The sequence below is a fragment of the Canis lupus genome, chromosome 12 (genome assembly GCF_011100685.1).
Source record: "Canis lupus familiaris isolate Mischka breed German Shepherd chromosome 12, alternate assembly UU_Cfam_GSD_1.0, whole genome shotgun sequence".
NCBI lineage: Eukaryota > Metazoa > Chordata > Mammalia > Carnivora > Canidae > Canis > Canis lupus.
This window is the reverse complement of record NC_049233.1, coordinates 50,324,782-50,345,117: the sequence shown is the minus strand read 5'-3', so window position 1 is coordinate 50,345,117 and position 20,336 is coordinate 50,324,782. Positions and strand designations below refer to the sequence as shown.

The 20,336-nt window shown below is 37.7% G+C and overlaps 1 long non-coding RNA gene across 3 annotated transcripts in view; it reads right to left on the bottom strand.

Annotated features, from left to right (window-relative positions):
• The window catches only part of LOC119874300, a 145,868-nt gene extending 129,690 nt beyond the window's left edge, over nt 1-16,178 (bottom strand). The window contains exons 1-2 of one of the 3 annotated variants that reach the window (XR_005367453.1): nt 16,131-16,178; nt 14,152-14,212 (exon numbers count right to left, since the gene is read on the bottom strand). This is a non-coding gene — a long non-coding RNA (uncharacterized LOC119874300). Of the gene's footprint in view, nt 1-14,151; nt 14,213-15,768; nt 15,960-16,130 lie in introns of those variants that run through there. The other 2 variants (XR_005367455.1, XR_005367454.1) reach the window with 2 other exon arrangements.
• Between the last annotated feature and the right edge of the window lie 4,158 nt (nt 16,179-20,336).

Here is a 20,336-nt window from a genome sequence, read left to right as displayed (position 1 = left end):
AGCCTCATTGTAATAGAACAGGGACTGCTCTCTTTCCATTTGCTGGAATAACGTGGGGACTGCAAGCCTGCACGCCAGGAATCAATTGAACCCATACAGCTTAGCACTTTTGCAGCTTTTCGACCCCCCGCCTGCTTTTCCAATATCATCTTATCAGTTCCCTTCTGATCCAATCCATTACATGAAACTGAAGTATACTTCATTTATTAGCTGCTCTTTTAAAATTCTGTTAAGACTTAGGGAACGGAAAAAGGCGAAATGATAAACGCTCAAAAATGGAAATTTTGGTCATTTTGGGAAAGGGGTGTTGAAGTCTAGGTACTTGAGGGGTTTCATTATATACTTCAAAGTAAAATTAACACTATTTCTGGGTTTTATTCATGCCTTTTGAAATACATATCCATGCTGGCAGCATCCCGTCTCTTACTCTTAGTAAACTCGTATTTAAGACTGATTGATCCTCTTATCTTTCACTAAGACTTCTTGGCCTTTGAAGAGCATTTCCTGTGTCATTAAGATTTTCATTTCCAGTTCTTGAAATAGACAACAAACACCACTCTTCTAGTTTTATGGGACAGTTGGGCCCTTGTCATTAGCAAACACTTCAGGTTTCTGAACTGACATTTTGTTCAAGAGGATATCAGAAGAGCTAATTATGCTGCATCTTTTTGCCTTAGAGCTGTTGGCCTTGGTAGAGCGGCTCCTGTATTCAGAACTTTGCAGGTTGGGTTAGGTTGTTCTCAGGCCAAAGCAATCCCTATAATACCGTGTCAAGAGTCCATGATATTGCTGCCTCAGCATTCATTTTGTGTGGCCAAGTGGCCTGTGGGGGCCTTAAACTGACACTAGCCCCCTCATGCAAGCCCTAGATAACAGTCCACAGACTCACAAGTAAAAATTCCTGATATGACTTCCCCAATAGCACTTGTGGTCAACAATCTCCCTTGCCTCTTGGGGCCTTTTCCTTATGTGCCCCTTAGCTAGGACCCCCATTGGGTTTACCAAAACCCTATTCTTTTTGGCCTAAATTAACCAATCAAGCTTTAGCCCAGAAACCCCAAAGCACTCCACCCATGGACTTTACCAAAGGCATATGCTCCAAGCCCTCCCATCTCTCCTCTTTCTGCCTATACTCTGCCTTGACCTCTCCATGTGGCCCCTCAAGGCATATCATGTACTTCCTCCCTGTCCTGAAAGTACTAAACTTCTCTATTTCACATTCTCTTTTGATCTTTTGTTGAACCATGACTCACCTTCCTCACCATCCAGCACCTTATGCTCCACTTAATAAATATAAATTTAATAAAGCCGTAACATACAGAGACACAATTAGAACAATCAAGATCTCTGGGACATTCCTGTGTCTTTATCAAAAATGACCCTAGAATTTATCTGCACAGACAATATTAAGAGAGATGAAGACAAGGTAAAATGCATGGTTTTTCCCCAGTTAACGCCCTATTAACTTAAATAAAAGGTGGAAAAGAACAAATTGCATTCTTAGAAGAAAATGTTTTGTTTTGTATTCTCATGCACCTAATTATTTGGTTTCAAAAACAGCATACACTGTCAGTTCTAGGAAGTTTTTCTGAAGCAACAGAGTGGGGGCACTTTGTTTTAGGAGAGTATTTGTCTTAATTTTTAAATCTACCTTGCACATTATCGGTGGGGATTTAGAGAATGCTAAGCCCCTCCAATTCCTGACCCAGAAGACATACAAGATTTCTTTATGCTGTAGTTAATGTCATAACCTATGTGTTGAAAGCATCCCTGACACTTCTTCTAAAAGTTAATCACAAAATCCTAGTTCCTCTAGCAAAGCATCAACTGAGACCTCAAACATTTGGCGATTAGGCACCAGCTGCATTTCTGATGTGCCCTCCTGCTGAACCTCCCCCGTATATCTTAAAAAGGAAGCCTCTAGCATCTTAATCCTAACTTCATGTCACCATTCAAAAGATTACCAGGTCCAGATTTTCTTCATAATCTTCAAACACAAAAGTGGGTATTTTCTACCTAAGCTGGAGATAGGGAGAGAAAGACAAAGCTTTCCCTCTGTTCACAGCTCAGGCTAATCAAGGTTTCAATCATCCTCAAGCAACTTCTTGGACAAAATCAACCAGATCTTTCATTTCTTTATCTACCATGACCTTGAGATGGCACAAACCAGTGTGCCATGGATTGTTTTCCTTATGATTCATGGAATCTTTCCTCTTCATCTTATGTTCACAGTATTCTCTTGTTAACTGAATGGCAGCCCCTACTAGATAAGTAGATGACAGCATTCCTAATATGAATAAGAAAAACCTCTGGTCTGAAAAACAAAAACAATAGACCATTTTTTAACATTAAATTCACGTGCTAAAACAAATATACAAAGTTCGCTCAAGTCTATAATTCTTTTCCTCCCAGGGCTTCTATCTCTGATGGGATATTTTTTTTCAATTGTGATTATTATTTTTGCTTTTAGTAAATGTTATCTTAGCCCATCAGAAAAAGGTAAAACCCAGAATTTTCAGATGGGAATTCATTGGAGATTCGCTTTTCATTATGCCTTTAAATTGATAACTGGTAGAGATATTTATGGCACTGAGGATTTCTATAAAGACAGCAGCAATGTAACTGACCTAAGAATGTAAAAGAAGAAAAAGTAATCTGTGATTAAACTCACATTCCATAACCTTCCAGCCCAGCCACGGGCTAAGAGAAAAAGTGGCTCTCAGTTGTGGTGAAACAAGTCCAGAGACATGAGGCAGGCTAGCACAGACACTTTCATGTGCTTAAAGTTAAGTTGGAATTTAACAGTAAGCTATCTGGCAATACCAAGAGATCTACAAACAATCATTTTCTCCCAACTGCTTCGATCTATACCCACAATTGGCCATGTAGCCTTCACATAGATGCAGTAATTTCCTTTCGAATTTTAGTAAGTGAGCCTGCTAAGGATTTTTAAGTTATTTTGGAAACTCATTATAACACTAGGCTCATTCAGGGGCCACCAGCTCATTTCCACTCATACTGGCTTTTGTCATTGACCAAGGAGAGCACAGTGAAGTTCACTCATCAGCTAAAGTGGCACACTTGGGTTGTGTGCCAGTGAATTTGCACCGATTTAATTATGATACATAAATAACCCATCATGTCCTGTTGATACCATTTTTCTTGCTTTTGACAAAAAAAAAATCCAGAAAAAGTCAAAGTAACTATAATTTTTGGCATTTCAAATTTTTTTTTTTTCTCACTGACCATTCTTTCACAAAGCAAACGGTATTGTTTTAAAAAGAAAGCTTCATTTGTTAGTATATAACCAGTTGTCTTTGCAGAAGAGGATCTTGCTACCACTGAGTCACTGTTCTGGGACAATAGTTTTTTCATGAGCTCCAGGAAACAGGTAACACTGTTATTCTTTTCTTTTATTATTTCAAGATTTACATGGACTATTTTACTTGAACATTTTTTCCCATAAGATTCCTTTCTCAGTTGTTCCTTCATTACTTAGCTATTCTCTATCTTGCACATAGCAAGGAAGCATTTGCCAGATTTTCATAGTTGGCATTCTGATATTCTGATCACAAAACAGCAAAGTACTATTTCATATTAAACCATTTTATTTCTTTAGTCCTGTGCATATAGTATCCATTCAAAATCATGTATGGATCAATTAATGGATTGATGAATGCATAGCCTTTCACTTCCTCAGAGATCTATATACTAACAGATCTATATACTAATGTCATCAAAGAAAATATAGACTTTGGATTTAAATTCTAGCTTATCCATTTGCTAGTTGTGTGATATTGGAAGTAAAAAATAGGAATAATAATATTTACATAGTAAGGTTGTTCTCAGAGTTAGAAATAATTTGCTTTAAATATCTGCCACACAGCAGGCATTCTGTATGTTGAATTTAGTATTGTTTTTGCAATAGGAAAAAAATCTAAGAAATCCTGAGCACTTGCTACACTCGCCCACTAAGTTTATTGCTCTCCTTTCTAGATACCTAAATCAAGGTATCTGAATCAAGGCAGCAGTCCAAGGCCTGGCCAGCATGAGAAATTTACACAATAGCAAGACAATAATAAATAGTGATAACCAAACCATCCTATCAGTTCTTCTCAGGGAGTTTGAATGTAAGACATCCAGAGATCAGATATGGAGTGCAGCAAATGTAAATGGATGTATGGAGAGAATGTAGTGTGCAAAAGCCCTGAAAAAGCCAAAACAAAAGGAAAAGTCAGGAATGGGATAGAAGCAGATTATTTCAGAAGAGTCAGAAAGAAGCTGACTCTTGGCCATGAAGGAGCAATGGACAAACCCATTCCAAGAGTGCCTCATTGAGGTGCTATTGCTCCTCTAGAACATGTTGGGTCTCCTAGTTGTTTAGCTGAAAAGAGCCCATTGTCAGTGCTTCTTTATTTCCCATATTGATCCCTTGTAATAAATTTCCTCCACAAGGTTTGCCTCTGTGCCTTGTGACCAATCTGGGCATCACTCATCTGGTAATGGAGAGTGAAAGGTGGAAGAAGTCAGGAGGACAGGCTGACCCATGGTAAAGCACGTTTCTTTTTCAGCTTTTTTTCTTTCCCTTTTTGTCTCTATTCTTTCACCTCCGTCACTCGATTGATCTTTGTGTTGAAAAGGACCTTAAAGATCACTTAAGCTAATTATCCACTGGGACATTGGCAGTTCAATTCCTGCCATTAATCCTCCTTCCTAATTATACCTCAATTTTCCCCTTTGAAAACCTTCCTCTCCCCCCTGAGAAGGATGGTGAATCCAACTGCCCTCAAGATCCTCTCAAGATGCTGAAGGAATCTCTAGAAAGTTCTCCTACCAGCTTGTGCCTGTTCTTGTCCTTACTCAGCCAAGAAATGTACACAAATTTTTAGTTCACTCACTATGATTCCCTCTCCAGAGACTTTACATCTTAAGAGGAGATACTAAGGTCAGAGAAGTAATTGACATTCTTTCATTTTACAACCTCCTTCCCCTCCATTCACTCTGTTTTAACTACACTTCATCCTTCTACACATTTAGCAGTTGCTTTTCCATCTCTCTGATGTACTTTTGTCCTAAGGCATCATATAGCTCATTCCATCCAGGTTCCAATACCTTCCTCATTATTCTCTTCCCTTACTATGTTTCCTTTCAGAATATGTTTTGTTATTATCTTAGTACTTATCACTACTCCATGTGTTGTATTTTTATTTATTAGTTTAGTATCTGTTTCCTCCACTAAAATATAAGCTCCACAAGACCAGGGCTTTTGTTCATTCTCTATCGCATCCCAGTGCCTGGCACTTATAGATATTTAATAAATATTTAAATAAAGCAAGAATTTATTCATTTTTCTGATGGTGTCTGGCCTCCATTGTGGATTGTTTACACCAACTAGAACATTTTGACTGGACTCTGTCATTTTAAACCTGGTCTATCAGACCCTCTTAGCAATCCCTAGCTCTCACAAGCATTTCCTTCTTGCATAAGTTACCTAAGATGTTTAATTTTGCTTTTAACAAATGAACTCCAGTGTACACAGCTTCTTAATCAACGTTTGAATTTCTTATAGCACATTCTTTGCTCAACCCTGAGTAGACACCAAAAGAAACTGGAAACTCACCATCCTACAACTCTGTATCTTAGAAAATCCTTAGAAAATCCTTTCCCTCTATAATAGTTCTTAGTTCTGCCCTCTGGGGCAAAAGGAAACCAACTTCATGCCTCTATAACTAATAAAAGTAAATAAGATTAAAGTAATCAACAAGGAGATGGTATAAATGGTCAATATTATTAGTTATTTGCATCTCAAACAAGAAACTGAATATTTAGCATAGGTTCCTGTTCTGCTTTTTCCCTATTCTATCTACTGATCCTTTCCCAACATTTTGTATTCCATTTTCTCTCTCTGTTAGAACAACAAAAATAAAGAGAAAGAAATTAAGAAATGAGGAAAAAGGAAAGTACCAGGGCAATGCAAACATTGTTCAGGGATTTCCATCCACACACCCCTCTCTACCTATTCCTTATCATGAGTCTGAATATGTGCTCTTGTGATGGATTATATACAGCACCTTATCTATAATGTGAGAATCTGGCCAAGTGTGACCTTAGTCATCAAACACACACTTATTGGATAAATAAAATATATTCTACTTCCTAGAAGACTCAAAATTTTGAAAATTTTAAATTAGAAGAGAATCAAGCTTTTTAGCTGAGAGAATATGTCAGATAAATAGAAAAATAACCTGATTTTTTTAGTTAATAAAATGAGGCAGTAGACTAAGGAATTTTGAACAGAAAAACATAGTCATGGACAGATCACTGAGAAGAATCTCCAAAGTGATAACAGGACTAGGCTTTATATCCTAAAACTGCATTTTCCTATTCCTTATGTAGTTTGTGTCTGGATTAGCTTTACATCTGTAATAAAATGATTTTGACAGCCCATGAGCATGTTGCTGCTGCGACAACTTACTAACCTGGAAAGTAAAGGAAAAGAAAAAGGTCCATGTTCCTAAGGCCACAACCATGAGAGAGAACTCTAACAAGGCAGGAGGAGCAAATTGTCATCACAACTCCTCTTTCTTTTCATAACAAGCTTCACATTGCTTGCATACCCCTAGCCCTGGATCTCTTTTACTTAAATTGTGCTCTACTACTCTGCTTTCCATCAGGCATAAATAATTCTTTTTCCCACTACCTCCAGTTCTCTTATTACCTTCAGCAAAATTATATTAATATGAATTCTCCTATTCAACTGATTCTTAAAACCAATTGTATAGAATTAACAGCCAGCCCACTTAGTGACATAATCTTACTATTTTGCTAACAATAAAAAACATGGAAAGCAGCAATATGCAGCTAAAGCACTGGACAAAACTTGTTTAAAAAAGGTCTTGCTTTCACATGAATATGTCTCTCTCATATCTATACTCTTTTTCTACTTCTATAGCTATGGTCTGGTTCAGACTTTCATCACCTCTAAATTAGACAACTGCCAATTCTAACTTAGCCTCCTAAGTGTCTCTCACTTATAACATCAGTATCCTTCAATTCACCTCATAACATTAGGCAATCTTTCTAAAATACAAGTGGAGAATACAAATTCCAGTCCAGGTATGCAGAAACAAAATACTACATTTAAAAACATCTGAAAGGTGCTAAATAAGAATTCTCATACTTCAGGATTTAGAAAAAGATACATCAAAACAAGCAAATTTTTAAAAATCAGTTTAAAAGTTTTGGTATAGTTTATAAGTAGACATAAATAAACAAATAAAGCTGCATTATGCTAATGCCTTTACGGCTATTATAAGATATCATAGTGTCTTGTATTCTACAGCTTCAATTCCAATATTCATATTTTCCACATTGCTATCCTACTTATGCTTACATATGATACAGAGAATTCTTAGAATGTTCAGGTTAAAAATCACTTTTTTCTTTCAAAGCTCAACTCAGCTAGAAAATGGGAATAAACTATTAATTTTTATTTTACGTTTGCATTTTCATTTTGGAGCCTAAATTGTTTTTGGAGCAGAAGAAGAAATACTCCCCCTGCCCACCAACACTTTAAACGTAAGTCAGGAGCTTGTGGTGGTTCATTTTTTCCTACATGATAGAAACCTCATCTGAATAAAAAACCTCCATTCAAGAAAGAAGGCAGAGCTTAGAGAGGGACAGAAACAGATTCTTGTTTAGATTATTAGAGTTGCAAAATATAGCTGTGCTTGGAGCTAACATATTGTCTAAACATGTCAGAAAAATCATGCAATGCAATGTCTTTTAGCAATGAGTTCAGCTTATAGCACTGCAACCTGAAGACTTAGAACTAATATAAGAATCTATTCTTTATGAAACTTCAAGATGAGAAGGGAAATCTAGAAAAGAAACGAGTGATCTTCCTCTTATGGAAGATAAACTCCCTAACATTGAGGGTTTGCCAGGCTTTCTTTGTGGAAATTGTAGACATTCCAGTCATTTCTTCTTCTAGTCATTGTACCCCACCCCAACCCCTCTTCTGATAGAATTTTCCAGAGCTTGCTTCCATACTTTGATGAATGAGCAGGTATGGGGCCTCCTCCCAGTCACAGCTGATTTTATCAGGAGTAGGGACCATATTCGAATTGGCCAATCCAATTCTCTTTCCTGAAAAATATGAAATTGTCTAATCTCTGGTAATGCTTAGACTGAAAGGACATAATTCAGTGTGCACATTTTTACACATGCTCATTAAAAAACATCACATAAACAAGGAAAAAATGTGTTGCAGTGATAATAAAGGAGGAAGCTAAGTATCCAATATGGACCAAAAAGACACAGAAAGACAATAACTCCCTTGGTCTCAGACTTGTTATTCCATATGCTAGCTCCAGTCCTCCTAATATCTGGCTACATTCAATATATTCTCCCCTTGCAACTTGAGCTAGTTTGAATGGGTTTCAACTACCTGCAGCCAAACAACCTCTGTCTGAAAAATGACCTGTCCAGTGTACATGAATTATTTTGAGATCCTTTAAATAAAAGTTAATTCAATTCCAAATACGAATAAATACGTTCCCAACTTTTACACTCAACTCATGCTTTTGATGACCTCATCTTTAAGAAAAATTCCACAAAGGCAAATTCTCTTGCCTATACACTGTTTGCAGGTTGTCCATCTCAAGGGCTTAGCTTTAGCTGTTTGGACATTGATGGACCATCAAATGATTCAATACATACAGAGAAAATGAAAAACAGGTACAGGGACCATATTTTTAAAGCATGATCTCAGATGTACTTATGGGTACTTTCATCAGAATGATCCTTCTAAAGTCCTAAATTGATCACACCCTTCCTATTTCAAGCCCTCTTACAGTGCTTCATTTCCTTTGATGTAAAATTCAAACTTATAGATGCTTAGTGTCTCCCTACCTCTCCAATCCCATGTCCCCTTCAATTCTTCATATAAACCTTCCTAGCACTCCTCAAAGTTTTTCAACACAGTATACCGGATGCTAGAATAAAATCAACACATCCTTCTGGGGTTTAAGGGTATTGCCAAAAGCTACTCTTGCAAGTACAAAACGTATATGAAATATTCATGTTTGATTGCATAAATCTGTATATTCTATTCAATAATATATACATAGTGTTTTGAGATATATTTCCCCAGAACTGACAATCCATGGTGAGTTTTAAGACTGTATCATTTATTTCTCTATCCCTAATGTCTGTGAGAGTGCACAGCACAAATAAGGTATTCAATAAATATTTCTCAAATAAGTAAATAATAAACACTTACTGGATGAATAAAGTATCTATTCTGTGGCCTTACATACCCCTGCCACAGAACTCTGTATGACAGCTGAGAAGCAGAGCTCTGGTCATTCCGAACTGCTTGCCATATCCTGACAAACCAACACACTCTTCAAGATACAATTAATTGTCATCTATGTGGAAGATTTCCTCCACTACTCAAGGGAATGTATCTCTGTGCTCTATAAGCACCTCTATTATGAAATTTAGTAGACTCTATTATAGTTATTTGTCTGCTTCATTGTCCTCCCTACAAGACTAGACACTTCTGGAAGGGGTGATTCATGCTTTGCTTCCTCAGTAGCACCAGCACCTGGCCCATGGTTGGCTTTAATAAACGTTATGTTGAATGAATAAATGAATGAATGGTCCAGATTACCTGGAATAGACACATGGCCACCAGCATTATAGGTCTCTGCAGGTCACCACTAAATGCAAAAATCAGCATAGTGAGGAACTGTAAAACCTAGCATATGCCTCTGGCCAAAACAGTAATCTGTTACTTCTCCCTTAGAAAAACTGAGAAAATGATGAAATTATGACCAAAAACAATTTAAATGCAGAGACATCAGTTTTCTTAACCACACCAAGAACTATTACACATTATAATTTCTTCCACCTCAATGGACCTTACAACTAAGTAGTTATGAACTAAAAGAACAAAAACATCTCTCTTACGGGATCCTTTCCTTCAGCCACATGTCCTATTACTCACAGAGGCCCAGTTAACCCTGCCAGACCCTATAACTGATTGTGAGGGGATTTCAAACTTTATTCTTAGCACAGCTAAGCATTTAAATGTGTTAGAAAATTAAACACTAATGAATTTGTCCAACGGCCCAAATATTTATCTTTTGCTTTAGAAATACCAAAGGGAGAAAATAGAAGTTTATGCAGTGTGGGTCATGGGCACATAGAATAAACAGCCAATCTCCAGTGCAGTTTGTACCCTACTCAATGTTAGGAAACCCTTCCAACATTACTGTGTCCTTTATAATCTATAACACTTTGGGGAATCTGAAAATTGTTTTGCTGCCAAAGCATGGAGGGGGAAGGAGAGGCAACATGCCAGCTCTTAAAAGCAAGCACAAAAGTGCCATTCTCTCGCCCAGCAAAACAATAAGATTAGCTCTTTTATCACTAATTTTTCACTCTCCTTGCCTACTTTGTAAACACGGCATGGATGACTTTGCTTCTTATCAGCTGCAAACTGAATCTGCCTTTGTTGAAGCACAGTCAATCAGCAGGCGTTCTGTGCATACACTCAGTGATATACCCAGCTGAAAAAATACAGACTTTCATTTCCCCAGCAATATCAGAAAAAAAAGAATGAAAAACAAAAAGGACTCTTCTGTACAGTATAACCTAGAGTTCATTTACTCTGCCAGACAGAATGAGATTAAAAACCAATGAAGGTCAAAGCTATTAACATTTGGATCAGAGGGCACTTTGCCTGTTAGGATCTAGTTAGACTGGGCCTTTGTAATTGCCCAGTTTGTTTCCAACATGTCATGTAAACACTAACATTAGCTAAAGCCTGGGTGGTCTCAGGCTCCACACAGGCAGCTCAAAGGCCAGCTTCATCTTTGATTAGCAGCAAAACCACGCAACTCTTTATACACCAATTTGAATAGTCAATGAACCTCTTCATTTTTGCTGGTGCCACTTGGTTGTGACATTTCCAAATGGACCATAATTTGATTTCCCTTTAGAACCCTTCTGCTGTATACTTTTTTTTAAGTGTGTGATTGACAGCTTCCTTGCACACTAGGCAACTTTAAGGGCCAACACATTAGACTTAACAAAGAATGCCCTTGATCATCAGGAGAGACTAAGGAAATTTGAGTGCTAGTCCAGAAGTTAACCTTTTTTATTAAATTACTGTCAACACACCATGAAACAGCTTCTTCCTCAAATTCTGGCAGTAACATCTTTCCTTTGCTCTTATGTTTCCCCAAAATTGTAGCTGAACTCTGAGAGCATTTTCTGGACTAAATTTATCACTCTCTACACTTATTGCCCTTTGCTATTCCAAGCAAATAAGTATGGAAAAGCTGTATGAAACTTTGAATGAATGCCCAAACCTTTCAAAAATAGCTGAGCAATATTTACATTTTTATTAATACTGGTACATGTAAAGGAAGCTCTTCTACCTTCAATACCTTTATTTTCTTCTCTATCCACATCTAATTTAGTCCTCAAAGCCCAAATCCCTCTGAAGCCTTCCCTGACTACACCAAATGTCAGGAGTCCTCCAATGTTATGAGTGCTTATGTTTGAACTGGCATGGTTTGCTATTGTCTCTTGTTTACTAATATCAGAGTTTTAAAACGTCATTATTTGTTAATTCCCATTTCTCCTTCTAGACTCTGAGCTTATGAAGGACAAACTCTATGGTCCATCTTTTTATAACCGACATCCCAGTGCTTGGGACTAACTTACTGAATGAATGAGTCTTGAGAAGAGTAGAGATCACTTTGAAAAGAATACTTTTGCTTTATTCCCAATGGTACTGATGTTATTTAAATTAAGCATACATGGATGTATCTATTGACTACAAGAATGGTGCAATTATTCTTAATAAAATCTTATATATACTAACTCATTTGGGACTTAAAAAATTCCAGAGTCTACTTACCTTCTTAGGTTATTTTTTTATTAGACAAATATTATTTGTTCATTGCTCTTATTACCTTGCTTTGGTTAGACTGTTTAATTACAATGAGACACACCCCCAATGAAGCTAGCATTAAAAATCAGCACCCTTGGGGGATCCCTGGGTGGCTCAGTGGTTTAGCACCTGCCTTCAGTCCAGGGCATGATTCTGGGGTCCCAGGATTGAGTTCCACACCAAGCTCCCTGCATGGAGCCTGCTTCTCCCTCTGCCTGTGTCTCTGCCCCTCTCTCTGTCTCTCTATGTGTGTCTCTCATGAATAAATAAATAAAATCTTTAAAAAAAATCAGGACCCTCAGAAAACATAGCCCACACTGAGGAAAACTGCAGTCAGGCATCTACCTTTCTATTTCTGTCTTCATTTTTGCTTCTCAAGTTACTATTCCATTCTCTACTCTGCTTTTCCATGACATATCACTGCCATCTCAACATTGTAGCTTCAGCCCTTTAGTCTATATAATATTTCAAACCCAGAACCCAGAGAAGTCTGAATTGTTCTGTCCATGTCCCAATCCAATTTAGGGGATGGAAAAACTAGTTGGCCCACTTTGATTTATGTTTCTACTTCTAGTCTAAAAAGACACAGGAAACATATACTACCCCTACCAAGGCTATGGTTGAAATATGTTCTCTAAGAAAGGAATGGAAGAAAGTGAAAAAATAAGCATCATTTCCATTACACATATTTCTGAACATTTTTACCATGCACAAGAAAATCTTAGCTCATTGCTTTATTATGTGTTAATCCAAACAGTTTTTATTGAGCATTGACAGTTCAAGGTTCTAAGATAGATTTCCAGTTACCAAAGGGACTTGCAGACTCAGTGAGAAGAAATACACACTTCAATGGGAAATCAGGCATGGGAAGAGATAATTAAAATATATTGTGATGTGATAAAGAGTACTGCCAGCTTTTCGACAAATACTGTTAGAACATTTGGATATTCATATGCAAAAGAATAAACTTCAACCTAAACCTCACATTTCATACAAAAATTGACTCCAAATGGATCACAGGTCTAAATAGAAAATATAATATTATAAAAGATTTAGATACAAAACATAGGAGAAAATCTTCATGACCTGGAGCTAGGCAAAGAGATCTTATATATAATATCAAAATCATGATCCTGAAAGAAAAAAAAAGATAAATTGAACTTTTGCTCTGCAGAAGATACTCCTAAGAAAATAAAAATACAAGGTACAAGCTTGGGAATAAATATTTGAAAATTGCATGTATGATAAAGGACTTATATCCAGAATACAGAAAAACTCTTAAAAACATGATAGTAAAAATAAATAAACTCAATTTTTTAGAAGAGTAGGGTATAAGACTTTCATAAACATTCCACCTAAGAGCTATATGGATGACAAATAAACACATGAAAATATATTTGACATTAAGAGTCACTGAAAATTGTTTAAAATTAGAAAATTCATTAATATAAAGATTTTAAAAACACATTATCATCTCAACTGTGAAATTAATTATTAATTAATTTAATTCAATACTACTTCATAACAGAAAATCATAGTAAACCAAGAATAAAAGGACAGTCTGGGAGAGCGAGGTCAGCATTATCACAGATGCATCATGGTAAGTTACTCCTCTGTTCTCTCCTTTTTGATTTACAACTAATCAGATCCATAATCAAAAAAAGATTTTTAAAGCACCTTGACACAATATGCCAGGACACCTGAGAGATCAAGCCATCTGTGCCTCTGGGTAGATGGGGCCACAGAGGAGAGAGGGCAAAGCTGGTGTCACAAAAGGCAAGAGCAGATCCAGCAATAGAACAGCGTGACTTTTGTATCAAAGGAAGTGAAGGCTGAAGGTGTGAGTGTGAGTCAGCCTGGCTGTATGTTCTACAAGCATGTTAGAGGGACCTGTAGCTCTTTCTGAGGAAAGACTGCAGTGAGTACGGGAAAGGGAAAGGAAAATAGGCAGAGAGAACTGAAGGACAGTGTCTCCTGCTGTCTTCCAGGGATTCTGGCAAGAGGATTGCTCATGGACATCTAGAACCTGTACCCCTACATCCTCACTCAAAGATCCCCCTAGTAGGCCATGGGTGTTCCCAAAACCCTAGTTGCTCAATATATACCTTCTACCACTCTGACACCATCTTTTTTACTCCCCAACTATTTTTTTTTTTTTTTTTTTTAGTAAGTATCCTCCTAACCTTAGCAGCAGTCAGCTGTGGTTAGAGAAGCCAAAAACTTCTGGACCACCAGCACCACCATCTGAAAAACAAAAGGAAGGCTCTTCAATTAGAATCAAAATAAACAAAACCTTATCTAAATAAGAAAAGTGTTCACACTTCAAATGTGGCAGCAAATGTACTTTTAATCAAATATCATGAAAAATCACAGTAATATGGTATCACAAAAAGAAAATGACAATTTCCACCAATTGAATGCAAAGACATGGAATATTACAATCTGATAAAAAAAACTTAGGGATCCCTGGGTGGCACAGTGGTTTGGCGCCTGCCTTTGGCCCAGGGCGCAATCCTGGAGACCCGGGATCAAATCCCACGTCGGGCTCCTGGTGCATGGAGCCTGCTTCTCCCTCTGCCTATGTCTCTGCCTCTCTCTCTCTCTCTCTCTGTGACTATCATAAATAAATAAAAATTTTAAAAAACCTTAAAAGAACTGTTATGAAGAAATATAATGAGCTAAAAAGAAAACTCAGAAAAGCAAACAATTTTAGGAATAAAATTATAAACAGAAGGAATATTTCACAAGAGATTGAAATCCTAAAAAAAGAACACATCAGAAATTCTGGAGTTGAACAACCTAACGAGTAAGATAAAGAAAGCATTAGAATGCATTGGAAATATAAAGCAGCTCAGATGGAAGAAAGAATTAGTGCTGGGAGATAGGAATCTAGATATGACTCAGGTGGAAGAGTAGAGAGAACAAAGATTCTTAAAATTGAAGAAACCCTATGAAAGCTATAAAACTCCATTAGAAAAGACAACATAAGAGTAATGGATATTCCAGAAAAAGAAGAGGACAGAGTTTATTCAAAGAAATAATAGCTGGGAGGACAGCCCCAGTGGCGCAGCAGTTTAGCGCTGCCTGCAGCCCAGGGCATGATCCTGGAGACCCTGGATCAAGTCCCAAGTCAGGCTCTTTGCATGGTGCCTGCTTTTGTCTCTGCCTCTCTCTCTCTCTCTCTCTCTCTTTCTGTGCCTCTATGAATAAATAAATAAAGTCTTTAAAAAAAACATTTAAAAAAATTAACAAAAAAAAAAAAAAAAAAAGAAAGAAAGAATAGCTGGGAACTTTCTAAACCTAGGGAAGAAATTGGATATAAGCCCATGAAGTTAATAGAACACTTTATTATCTCAATGCAAAAAGATGTTCTCCAAGATACATTATATTAAAACTGTCAAAAGTCAATGATAAAGAATTTTAAAGACATCCAGGGGAAAAAAGACAGTAATCCACAAATATACACCCATGATGCTATCAGTAGATTTCTCAACAGAAACTCTACACTACTCGAGAGAGTGAAAGGATACATTAAAAATATTAAAAGATAAAAAATGCCAGCCAAGAATACTCTATTTGGCAAAGTTATCCTTTAGATATAAAAGAGAAATAAAGAATATCCCAGGCAAACAAAAGCTGAAGGAGTTCCGTTACCACTAGACCTGCCTTACAAAAAATACTGAAAGGAAATCTTCAAACTGAAACAAAATGATCAAAGTACACAAAACTCTGATTAAGGTGCTCAACAAGTTAGATTTAGGATACTGTAGCTCTTTATTAGAATAGTATATTAAACTCACCCCAAATAGCCAATGGAAGTTTGAAAAAGAAAACCAAAGCTGGTGCCATCACAGTTTGAGACTTCAACCTCAATTACAAAGCTGTAACCATCAGGACAGTATGGTACTGACACAAAAACAGACACATAGATCAAGGAACAGAATACAAAACCCAGAAATGGACCCTCAACTCTATTGTCAATGAATCTTTGACTAAGCAGGAAAGAACATCCAATGGTAAAAAAAAAAAAAAAAAAAAAAAACACACACACAGTCTCTTCAACAAATAGTGTTGGGAAAATTGGGCAGCCACATGCAGAAGAATGAAACTGGACCACCTTCTTACACCATACACAAAAATAAATTCAAAATGGATGAAAGACCTAAATGTGAGACCGGAATCCATCAAAATCCTAGAGCAGAACACAAGTAGCACCCTTTATGACCTCAGCCACAGAAACTTCTTCCTAGACACGGCTCAAAAGGCAAGGGGAACAAAGGTAAAAATGAACTATTGGGACTTCTTCAAGATAAAAAGCTTTTGTACAGCAAAGGAAACAGCTGACAAGAACCAAAAGACAACTGAATGAGAGAAGATATTTGCAGATGACATCTGATAAAGGGCTAGTATCCAAAATCTATAAAGAACTTATCATCTTCAACACCCCTATGAGATGTTTTATGTAAACTTAATGGTAATCACAAAACAAAATCTAGAGCAGAGATGTGAAACATTAAAAAAAAAAAAGATTAAAAAAGGAGACTAGGGGTAGCCCTGGTGGTGCAGTGGTTTAGCGTCGCCTGCAGCCCAGGGCATGATCCTGGAGACCCTGGATCGAGTCCCACGTCAGGCTTTCTGCATGGAGCCTGCTTCTCCCTCTGCCTGTGTCTCTGCCTCTCTTTCTCTCTCTCTCTCTCTCTCTCTCTCTCTCTCTGTTTCTATGAATAAATAAATAAAATCTTAAAAAAATGATTTAAAAAAGGAGACTAAGCAAATTACTATGGAAAACCACCAACTTACTAAGGTAGACAAGAAAGGAAGAAAAAAATGGAAAAATGAAATAACTAGACTGCAACAGGTAAAATGGCAGTAGTAAATTCTTACATCTCAATAATCACCCTAGATGTACATGGATGGAACTCACCAATCAAAAGGCGCAAGATGGCTGGATTATTTTTTAAAAATCCAATTATATGCTGATTATAGGAGAGTCATCTCAGTTCTAAAGACACATATAGGCTCAAAGTGAAAGAAAGGAAGATGATATATTCCAAGCAAATGAAAAACAACAGAAGGCAAATGTAGCCATACTTATATCAGACAAAATAGACTCAAGCCAAAAAGGATAAAAAATGACAAAGATGATCATTATATAATGATAAAGGCATCAGTACATCAAGAAGATAGAACAATCATAAATATATATGATCTCAACACCCAGGCACCAAAATGTGCTAAGCAAATAATAACAGATCTTATTGGAGAAATAGACAATACTGTAGTGATTATAGGGGACTTTAATACTCCACTATCAGCAAAGAATAGACTATCTAGACAGAAAAACAACAAGGAAATTTTGAAATTGATCCACATTTTAGAATAAATGGATTTAATAGACATATACAAGATGTTCCATCAAACAACAGCATAATACACATTTATCTCAAGTGTGCATGGAACATTCTCCATGATAGATTATATGATAGGCAACAAAACAAATCTTAGTAAATTTAAAATGATTTAAATGATATAAACTATCTTCTTTGACCAAAATGATATGAAACTAAAAATCAATGACAACAAGAAGTGAGAAAATCTACAAATATGTGGAAACTAAACACACTTCTAAACAACCATTGGGTCAAAGAAGAAATCAAAAAAGAAATTTAAAATTATCTCTAAATAAATGAAAATGGAAATACAACATATCAAATACTGTGGGACATAGAAAAAGCAGGCCTGCTGGGCGGGGCAAGATAGCAGAGGAGTAGGGTCCCCAAGTCACCTGTCCCCACCAACTTACCTAGATAACTTTCAAATCATCCTGAAAACCTACGAATTCAACCTGAGATTTAAAGAAAGAACAGCCAGAATGCTGCAGAGAGAAGAGCTTGCACTTCTAACAAGGTAGTAAGACAGAAAAATAAAATAAAATAAAATAAAATAAAATAAAATAAAATAAAATAAAATAAAATAAAATAAAATAAAATAAAATATAATATAATATAATAATAAATAAAATAAAATATAAAATAAAATAAAATAAAAATAAAAATAAAAATAAAAATAAAATCCAGTCGGGGAGAGGCCCCATGAGGAGCTGGCTAAGGCCCAGGGGAGAGCCTCCAGGACAGGAAGGCCCAGCCCCAGAGAAGCGGGAACTTTAAAAATCTACACCGGATTCTACCCGGTCAGAAACGTGCTTAGCAGGGAACTCAGGCAGCATCCCAGGAGGGGCGGTGGAGCCTCCAGTCTCCCGGGGTCACTAACAGAGGAGGTGCGCCCGGGGGAGAACACCCCACACCCCACGGGCCGAGGGCGGTAAAGGGCTGGAGTGCACCCGGCGGGGCCTCGGGGAGAAGCCGGTGGGTCAGGCGGGGGCTCCGGGGGAGGGGGCTGTGCCCTGCTGCCTTCGGGAGCTGCAGCTCCGGGAGCATGATTCCAGCAGCGCAAGCCCCGGAGCCCAAGGCGCCGGGGGACACAGCTGGGATCCTGCACTCCCCCCAGGACAGGTGGAGGCGGGAGGGCCCAGGATAGCGAGGACGCTCCTGCTGCTGGGCGCCCCCGAGCTGTGCAGGTCAGCGCCCCTGCCCAGGGAGCATCTAGGCCAGTGTGGACTGGGAGACTGCAGTGGTTACTGTGGGGAGCTGGAGAGCTGGCCTCGGCCAGTGTTGTTGTCCGTCCTGGTGTCACCGTATGCCTGGGATGGAGCGGGCCCTCCAAGGGACAGAGGCCTCGTGGGGTAAACAGCTCCCACTGAGCCCAGCACCCGGCAGGGGGCGGGGCAGCTCCCCCAGGTGCACACACCTGAGAATCAGCAAAGCAGGCCCCTACTTCAGAAGACCAGCTGGAAGGACAGGGGAAGAACAAGTTCTTGACTGAGCAGCACTGGAAAGCTCCAGGGGAAGTCAAGGGATTTACAGTATATAGAATTAGAGGATGCCCCTCCTTGGTTTTTGGTTTTTGGTTTTTGGTTGTGGGTTTTGTTTTTGTTTTTTGTTTTTGTTGTTGTTGTTGTCGTTATTGTTGTTTGTTTTTTCTTTTTCTTTTTTTTTCCTTCCTTTTTCCAATACAGCTCTTTTTTAGCCACTCTGCACTGAGCAAAATGACTAGAAAGAAGAGCTCACCACAAAAGAAAGAATAAGAAACAGTACTCTGCCACAGAGTTACAGAGTTTAGATTACAATTCAATGTCAGAAAACCATTTCAGAAGTACAATTATAAAGCTACTGGTGGCTCTGGAAAAAAGCATAAAGGATTCAAGAGACATCATGACTGCAGAATTTAGATCTAATCAGGCCAAAATTAAAAATCAATTGAATGTGATGCAATCCAAATTGGAGATCCTAATGATGAGGGTTAATGAAGTAGAAGAAAGAGTGAGTGACATAGAAGACAAGTTGATGGCAAAGAAGGAAGCTGAGGAAAAAACAGAAAAACAATTAAAAGACCATGAGGAAAGGTTAAGGGAAATAAATGATAGCCTCAGAAGGAAAAATCTACGTTTAATTGGGGTTCCAGAGGGCACCGAAAGGGACAGAGGACTGGAAAGCATACTTGAGCAAATCATAACTGAGAACTTCTCTAATTTGGGGAGGAATACAGGCATTCAGATCCAGGAGATAGAGAGATTCCCCCCTAAAATCAATAAAAACCGTTTAACACCTTGACATTTAATAGTGAAACTTGCACATTCCAAAAATAAAGAGAAAATCCTTAAAGCAGCAAGAGACAAGAGATCCCTAACTTATATGGGAAGAAATATTAGATTAACAGCAGACCTCTCCACAGAGACCTGGCAGGCCAGAAAGGGCTGGCAGGATCTATTCAGGTTCCTAAATGAGAAGAACATGCACCCAAGAATACTTTATCCAGCAAGGCTCTCAATCAGAATAGAAGAAATAAAGAGCTTCCAAGATAGGCAGAAACTGAAAGAATATGTGACCACCAAATCAGCTCTGCAAGAAATATTAAGGGGGACTCTGTAAAAGAAAGAGGAAGTCCAAAGAAATAAACCACAAAAACAGGGACTGAATAGGTATTATGATGACATTAAATTCATATATTTCAATAATAACTCTGAACATGAATGGGCTTAATGATCCCATCAAAAGATGCAGTGTTTCAGACTGGATGAAAAAGCAAGACCCATCTATTTGCTGTCTACAAGAGACTCATTTTAGACCTAAGGACACCTACAGCCTGAAAATGAAAGGTTGGAGAACCATTTATCATTCAAATGGTCCTCAAAAGAAAGCAGGGGTAGCAATCCTCATATCAGATAAATTAGGTTTATCCCAAAGACTGTAATAAGAGATGAAGAGGAATACTATATCATAAAGAACCTATCCAACCATAGGACCTAACA